At 33.1% G+C, this 8,546-nt stretch overlaps 1 long non-coding RNA gene across 1 annotated transcript; it reads left to right on the top strand.

Moving 5' to 3' along the window:
- Positions 1-838: 838 nt before the first annotated feature.
- LOC113345799 lies at positions 839-3,918 on the top strand. The gene is made up of 3 exons (XR_003358304.1): positions 839-1,161; positions 2,816-2,900; positions 3,755-3,918. It is a non-coding gene; the product is annotated as an uncharacterized LOC113345799 (long non-coding RNA).
- Positions 3,919-8,546: the final 4,628 nt, after the last annotated feature.

The raw sequence follows: 8,546 nt of genomic DNA on the forward strand, positions 1-8,546 counted from the left end.
TTATCTAAGAAATTAGATATTTGAAAAATCATGGTTTGAATACAAATATAATAGTTTAACCAAATTTGTTTATTTACTTGAAACCAAATAATCGAACATGCAAAATATGGTTTGAAGTAGATGCATGTTGATGTACAATTTTCTTTAACAATTGTATTAAGTTTCCAGTGTATCGTGCAAACCTAATATGGAAATCGTTTATGTATTTAATAATAGCGAATTGGATTACGTGATTATAAAAATCCGTAAATGAATATTTAGACAGAAAGTACCAAAGATGGAACTTTTACGGAAATAGAAAGAAATAAAGATGTTATTTATAAATTTGGTTGGCTCATTATCTGTAATACTCGAGAGCCTCATTGCTTTTTAAAACTAAATTTGAAGTATATTAAAGCAACGAACATCATATATGAGGGAAGATCCGTTAAAAGTCCCATTTTTTCCAATATCTAGCAGTGGAGTTGTGGTTGTGTAAAGGCCCTCAAGCACGTGTTGACTGGTCTAACGATGATCTAGAGACGACTAAGCCGCTAATGACTCGATTAGTTTAATACGAACGTTAATTAATAATCTAACAACGATCTAGATACGAAACTAGTATCACTAGATAGGTCTCGAAAAGTTATGCGAATTAGACTACTCGAACGTGTCATTCGGATACCAGGTGAAAAAGATATCATCATATATCTATGAAGGGTAAAATTTTCATTCTTTTAAACCGCTTGGCTGCCCTTATCAATTTAATGGGTGCCTTTATAATTTTTGTTGCCTTATCATCACCAAACCTGTCGAAGAGATGCATTTCTCTCTTTTTCTTCTTCTTTTTTCTTTTCTCTTCTTTTCTTCTGTTCTTCATTTCTTCCTTTCTGTCGATCTCAGTTCAGAAGAACTGAGTTGTTTATGTGTGAGATTTTGATAGAAATTTAGGTAGCTTGATGAATCGAAGAAGATGAAGTTAGAAATGAGGGTGTTTGAGTTCCAGGAGAAGAATAAGGTGATGGTGATGTTGAATTGAAGCTAGGGTTTCTAGTAATTTTAATTCAAGTTGGTTTCGTGATGTTTGGGAAGATTTGAGAACTGGGTTTAGTTGATTGAGATTCAAATGAAGTTTTGAGACTGTTCTGGTGATGAATCGAATTCAAAACTAAGCGGAAAAAGGTAAATTAGGGTTTCTAATTTATTAAATTTCCTTATGAAATTGTTGTTGTTTGTTTGATTTGTTTCATGGGTTTGTTCCTAATCGAAGAATAGATGGTTGTATTAGGTTAAATTTTAGTTTCCTTAGGAATTTGAGTTTCAGATTTGGGTGTAGATGAATTGGAAGTAAAGAATAGGGTTGTTGTTAATTTGGTTTCTGGAAGAAGAATTAGGTTAATGATTTACAGTGGAGAACAAGGAAAATATGAAGAAGTGTATGATGTTGATGATAATGGTGATTCTGAAGCTTGGAAGTGACTCTCAAAAAAGATCCTGAAGTTATTGTTGCTGCTGTGTATCTTGGTGGTTGTAGTTGATTGTAATTATGGTAGTGGGTTTATATTTTTATTGCAGAAATGGAGTTGGAAGTGGAAGTAGTGATGGAGCTGTGGATGAACTGTATGGTTTGTTATGCATTGTAGTGAACGTGAAGTTATTTTCCCTGGTGAAATGGATAAGTTAAAAGGAAGATTGAACTGGGGTGAGGAAGTTCATTGCTTAACTGCATATTCTAATGGTACTGGTGGTTTTAATGGTTATGTGTTAGTTGAGTGTTAGATTTGGTTTTAGTGGTGGTGGTTGCCTGGAAATTAGAATTTCATGTGATAATGCTGGTGCAAGTATAATTTGGTAATAGTGACAGTTAGATGAATGTGTAGGTTTGGTAGTTCTATTGAGTTGCAGATGAAGCTTTTGTTTTGCCAGAAACTCCACTGGGTTGGTGATGATATAATTGGTTGTTCTGGTGAAGCTTATGATAAATGAATTGAAGTACAGAGATGTTTGAGATTTCAGTGATGGACAAGGAAGAACAAACTGGTGTTGATTGAATACTGAAATGGTGACTTTCAATTGAATTGGTTTGACAGAATAGGGGAGTGAGATTATAGAGTTTGATACTAGGTTTCGAAGTGTGGAGGTACTACTAGTAATGTCTGTAGTTAGAGAAAATAGAACTGGTGATGTGAACTTGAAGTTACAGTCCATCAAGAATAGAGATTATAGAATTGTAGACTGTAATTGTTTGTATTGCATCTTGATTGTGCATTAGAAGTTGCATGTACAAGAGCCTTGGTTTGTATAACCTGAATCAGTCTTGTTGACTGAGTTGTATCGACTCACTGAGTTACCTTTCTTGACCCGACTTGACTCAGTGGACCTTGGACCCGTTGACTTGACCTTTGACTAGACTTTGACCTGGACTTAGCCGTTGACTATTAGTTGACCTGTGACCGTCAGTTTGACCGTTAGAGACTGTTAGTTGACTCAGATGGATTGGACCTTAGATCAATGGGCTTGTTTAGTGGACTTGACTTAGTGCCGTGTTTTCTTAGTTTGATATTTTGGATCTTTTATGGTCTGAAATAGCCTTTGGTTCCTTCTACAATATTGTGAATATTCTTAAGACTTATCTAATAGACTATAGAACCAATCTAATTGAATTAGTAAATCTTAATATGTGTTAAGGATACATAATGAAAGATGTAGTTACATAAACGGCTTAGAACCAGTAGATAGTTCGCGTAACTTATAATTATGGAATTGTATGAAATCATTTTATGAACCTTGTATGAGCCTTTTGGCTAAACTCTTTGAGTGATTGTGTGATTAACAGTTAGTCTATATTAACAACGATCGATTCAAAGGATGAACCAACGGATTGAGGAATTCAAGGTAGGAGAGGCTTGTCATCAAATCAGGTGGGAACTCTGTAACCTTCTTGTAATCATTAAGCTTTGCTTTATCTGCGAGCATGATGAGTCTTTACTATCCGAGTGCATGATTGCATGTATTTTGATGTTTTATTCCTGTATCTTTGAGTATGTTATTTACTTTGTATCTGTATGTACGATGTTTACTATGAATATGTTTGTGTGTGATGTGCATTGTAAGATTTCCTCGCGAGGAGTGTCTGTGTTTTCCCCACGACTCCTTGCTAAGTTAAGTAAGGCGGATGCTCTTCCGTCGACAATATTATTTAGTAGGGCGGATGCTCTTCCGTTTGAATATTATATCTTTTAGTTCTATTGCCTTAAGAAAGTATGGCGGATGCTCTTCCATTTTAATATTACTTAGTAGGGCGGATGCTCTTCCGTTTGAATATTATATCTTTTAATTTATTGTCTTAAGATAGTATGGCGGATGCTCTTCCGTTTTGATATTATTTAGTATCGTGGATGCCCTTCCGTCTTAATATTATATATACTATCTTATTTGGGGGAAAATCACTCGTGCGCATATTATACTTGTTTGACTAACTTTCTAATCATGATGGTAATATTCTGGATCATGGTTTGTATGGGCACTCTGTGTGGATGATGTTATTATTACTGATTAGGGTTGTTCTCGCGTCGTCTTCTCCAATAAGTTTGGCGAGGTTAGGATAACACTTGCTTCTTGTTGCATGAATTTTTAAAGGCTTAGATTCATTACTCTTCCTTTCAGTTACTGTTTATCTTTAGAACTGTAAAACCTGTTAGTGATTTCATGAGAGTTATTCGTTTCCATTGGGCACCCCTTTTTGGGATGATGTGCTCACTCGTTCTCACTTCAGTTTCAGTACTCAGAAGAAATGGTGCGCGTGAAGATATCCGTTTTCGTAGCTTAAAGCTTTTAGCGATGTTAGAGATGTTGTGAATCTTTTAAATATATGTATTATTTATTTATTCTGTAAAACAACACATAATTGTATTCATATGACAAAGAGATTTTCATTTATATAATGTCAGAGTGCTTTGAGTTTGTATCGGGTTTAGTTTATGTAATTACGATTCTTAAAATCAGTAACCTAGATTTGATGATTCAATTAGGTTGTAACCTTACTAGCTAAGCAGATAATGAGGTTGGGGCGTGACAGGTTGTTAGATCCTTGAAATAGACGATATTGATTTTATGAGTTTATACAATATCTAAATGGATATTTAAAGAAATCTACAACCCAATTTAATTTCAATTATATTTCTTTTCTCTTTTTCTCTCGCTCACTTAGAGAGCTCTTTTTTTTCAGCTTCCTTCCTACCGAACTCAAAACAACAAAACTCAACTTATATTCTAAATCTTGATCATCAGAATCACCAAAATTAGATAATTTGGATAACCCACAACTATTATGTTGATTTGGGATGTTCATATTTTTTACTTGATGGCCATGGTTATTCTTGTGCTCGTGGTGATAGTATTTTTGATATGAATGTGATGACGATGAAGTTGTTTTTTTTTTCCTGTAAAATCCGATCCAAATCCGCACAATATTCCACTAAATCAATTAGTACCCAATTGTAGTTTAACTAAATTAATCGGTACCCTAAAATCACTTGATACTTAAACATTATATTACTAAATTGGATGATACCTAAATATTGTCTAGGGTAAGTAACACTTGAACGGAGGACTGATTACCTCCAAAACAATTTTTTCTTACTTTTTATCATGAACCTTTCCAAGATCTATATGATCCACGGATTGATGAATATTTCTCAATTAATTTCAATTTTTAACAATTTTCTCAGTAGAGAAAAAAACAAAAGATCAAATGATTGTTCGGGTCATAGATTACCTAGGAATCCCCCATCTGGTTATTATGTATAATTATAAGATCAGGACCTTCTATTGTCAAGGATCTGACAACCGCAACTCATTGTTAGATATTTTAAAAAATGGGGCTGTCAACGGATCTTCCCTCGTCATATATACGCCATAAATTATCCATTCAAGTAGTTTTCCAAAAGAAATAATATTTGAATGTTGAAGATCATTCAAAAACTAATAAAACAAATGCATGAAAAAAAATTAAAATTTAAAGTTTTTTACCAACTTATATAGAATAATTAAGATGTTCATCCTAATTTTTTGTTATCCTATTATTGTCACACTGTTAAAGACAATTCCCCATAAACGAAGTACATAATCTTTGCTACCACTTTCATCCACACCCAACAATAAATATCATCATGAGAATCAGGAACAACAATCAAAGGGTCTTCTTTTTTCTGCCTCAACTTTGATTTATTCTTCTGTTGCTTGAAACAAAAAAATGGACAATTCCAACATTTGCTTTCATATATTATCTCGAAGATTTTTTTTAATAAAACTAAATCTAAATTTTAAAACAACCAATCTAGTTAATCTATTCTGAAGGGGAAAACAGTTTAATGTGAATAAGAATTCAAACTACCAAAACAATCAATGATTTGCATTTTATTAGTGTTATATGACAAAACAATAAATGATTTACCAAATATCCAAGCACATCTTGAAAAACTATAGTCGATTATGCGTCGCTTAGTTTTTGGTATTAAAACACAGTGTTTTTAGCTTGGTATATTCAGTGATAATTATTTAAAATATCATTGATATGTTTTTTTTATCATGGTAGAGCCACTAATATGTAGTATGGCTTTTGTTACCTAGGTATCACCATTGATGAATTCCGAAAAAAACAAAGAAAAATCTTGGTCGTTTTTCATTTGTTGATTCCAGGATAATTGAAATGGTGACCAGATTAAACATAAACATCATCGGTGAAAGTTTATTGGTGTCGAAGTATATTGTGAGTTACGCGTATGATGCTAGGATTTGAATACATATATAATAGTTTAACCAAATTTGTTTATTTACTTGAAACCAAATAATCGAACATGCAAATATGGTTTGAAGTAGATGCATGTTGATGTACAATTTTCTTTAACAATTGTATTAAGTTTCTAGTGTATCGTGCAAACCTAATATGGAAATCGTTTATGTATTTAATAATAGCGAATTGGATTACGTGATTATAAAAATCTGTAAATGAATATTTAGACAGAAAGTACCAAAGATAGAATTTTTACGGAGACAGAAAGAAATAAAGATGTTATTTATAAATTTGGTTGACTCATTATCTGTAATACTCGAGAGCCTCATTGTTCTTTAAAACTAAATTTGAAGTATTTTAAAGCAACGAACATCATATATGAGGGCAGATCCGTTAAAAGTCCCATTTTTTCCAATATCTAGCAGTGGAGTTATGGTTGTTAGATCCTTGAAATAGACAATCCTGATTTTATGAGTTTATACAATATCTAGATGGATATTTAAAGAAATCCACAACCCGATTTAATTCAATTATATTTCTTTTTCTTTTTATCTCGCTCACTTAGAGGGCTCTTTTTTTCAGCTTCCTTCCTACCAACTCAAAACAACAAAACTCAACTTATATTCTAAAGCTTGATCATCAGAATCACCAAAAGTAGATAATTTGGATAACCCACAACTATTATGATGATTTGGATGTTCATATTTTTTTACTTGATGGTCATGGTTATTCTTGTGATGGTGGTGATAGTATTTTTGATATGAATGTGATGACGATGAAGTTGTTTTTTTCCTGTAAAATCCGATCAAAATCCACACAATATTTCACTAAATCAATTAGTACCCAATTATAGTTTAACTAAATTAATCGGTACCCTAAAATCACTTGATACTTAAACATTATATTACTAAATTGGATGATACCTAAATATTGTCTAGGGTAAGTAACACTTGAACGGAGGACTGATTACCGCAAAAACAATTTTTTCTTACTTTTTATCATGAACCTTGCCAAGATCTATATGATCCACGGGTTGAAGATAATTTCTCAATTAATTTCCATTTTTAACAATTTTCCCAGTAGAGAAAAAAACAAAAGATCAAATGATGGTTCGGGTCATAGATTACTTAGGAATCCCCCATCTGGCTATTATGTATAATTATAAGATCAGGACCTTCTATTGTCAAGGATCTGACAACCGCAACTCATTGTTAGATATTTTAAAAAATGGGGCTGTCAATAATTCTTCCCTCGTCGTATATACGCCCTAAATTATCCATTCAAGTAGTTTTCCAAAAGGAATAATATTCGAATGTTGAAGATCATTCAAAAACTAATAAAACAAATGCATGAAAAAAAATTAAAATTTAAAGTTTTTTACCAACTTATATACAATAATTAAGATGTTCATCCTAATTTTTTGTTATCCTATTATTGTCATACTGTTAAAGACAATTCCCCATAAACGAAAGTACATAATCTTTGCTACCACTTTCATCCACACCCAACAATAAATATCATCATGAGAATCAGGAACAACAGTCAAAGGGTCTTCTTTTTTCTTCCTCAACTTTGATTTTGTCTTCTGTTGCTTGAAACAAAAAAATGGACAATCCCAACATTTGTTTTCATATATTATCTTGAAGATTTTTTCTAATAAAACTAACTCTACATTTTAAAACAACCAATCTAGTTAATCTATTATGAAGGGGAAAACGGTTTAATGTGAATAAGAATTCAAACTACCAAAACAATCAATGATTTTCCTTTTATTAGTTTTATATGAAAAAACAATCAATGATTTACCAAATATCCAAGCACATCCTAAAAAACTATAGTCGATTATGCGTCGCTTAGTTTTTGGTATTGAACACAGGGTTTTTAGCTGGGTATATTCAGTGAAAATTATTTAAAATATCATTGATATGTTTTTTTAATCATGGTAGCGCCGCTAATATGTAGTATTGTTTTTGTTACCTAGGTATCACCATTGATGAATTCCGAAAAAAACAAAGAAAAATCTTGGTCGTTTTTCATTTGTTGATTCCAGGATAATTGAATGGTGACCAGATTAAACATAAACATCATCGGTGAAAGTTTATTGGCGTCGAAGTATATTGTGAGTTACGTGTATGATGCTAGGCTTTTCTTATCTAAAAATTTAGATATTAGAAAAATCATGGTTTGAATACGTATATAATAGTTTGACCAAATTTGTTTATTTACTTGAAACCAAATAATCGAACATGCAAATATGGTTGAAGTAGATGCATGTTGATGTATAATTTTCTTTAACAATTGTATTAGGTTTCCAGCGTATCGTGCAAACCTAATCTGAAAAGGGAAAATTAGGCTAAGGCCCAACTCATGTATAATCCATAATACGAGGCCCTTAATTAAAAGAAATTTAAATCTAGGCCCCAAATTACTAAAATTCGTTGATACTCTTATGCATATTGTCAAGCCCATAATTAAATAAAATTTAAATTTAGGCCAAAAATTATTAAAATATAGTGTGATGATGTTCCAACCACCTCCGACCACCACAGCCACCTCCGACCACCACCGTCACCCCACCTCCGACCACCACCGCCACAAACCACCTCCGACCACCAGTGTCAGCCACCTCCGACAACCACCACCGCCACCGGCCACCGTTAACCACCTCCGACCACCGCCGTTAAATCACCTCCGACCAACACCGTCATCCACCACCAACCAGCGCCACCACCCACAACCACCACCCTCCACCTCCGACCACCACCATCCACTG

This window comes from Papaver somniferum, unplaced genomic scaffold, assembly GCF_003573695.1.
Source record: "Papaver somniferum cultivar HN1 unplaced genomic scaffold, ASM357369v1 unplaced-scaffold_83, whole genome shotgun sequence".
NCBI lineage: Eukaryota > Viridiplantae > Streptophyta > Magnoliopsida > Ranunculales > Papaveraceae > Papaver > Papaver somniferum.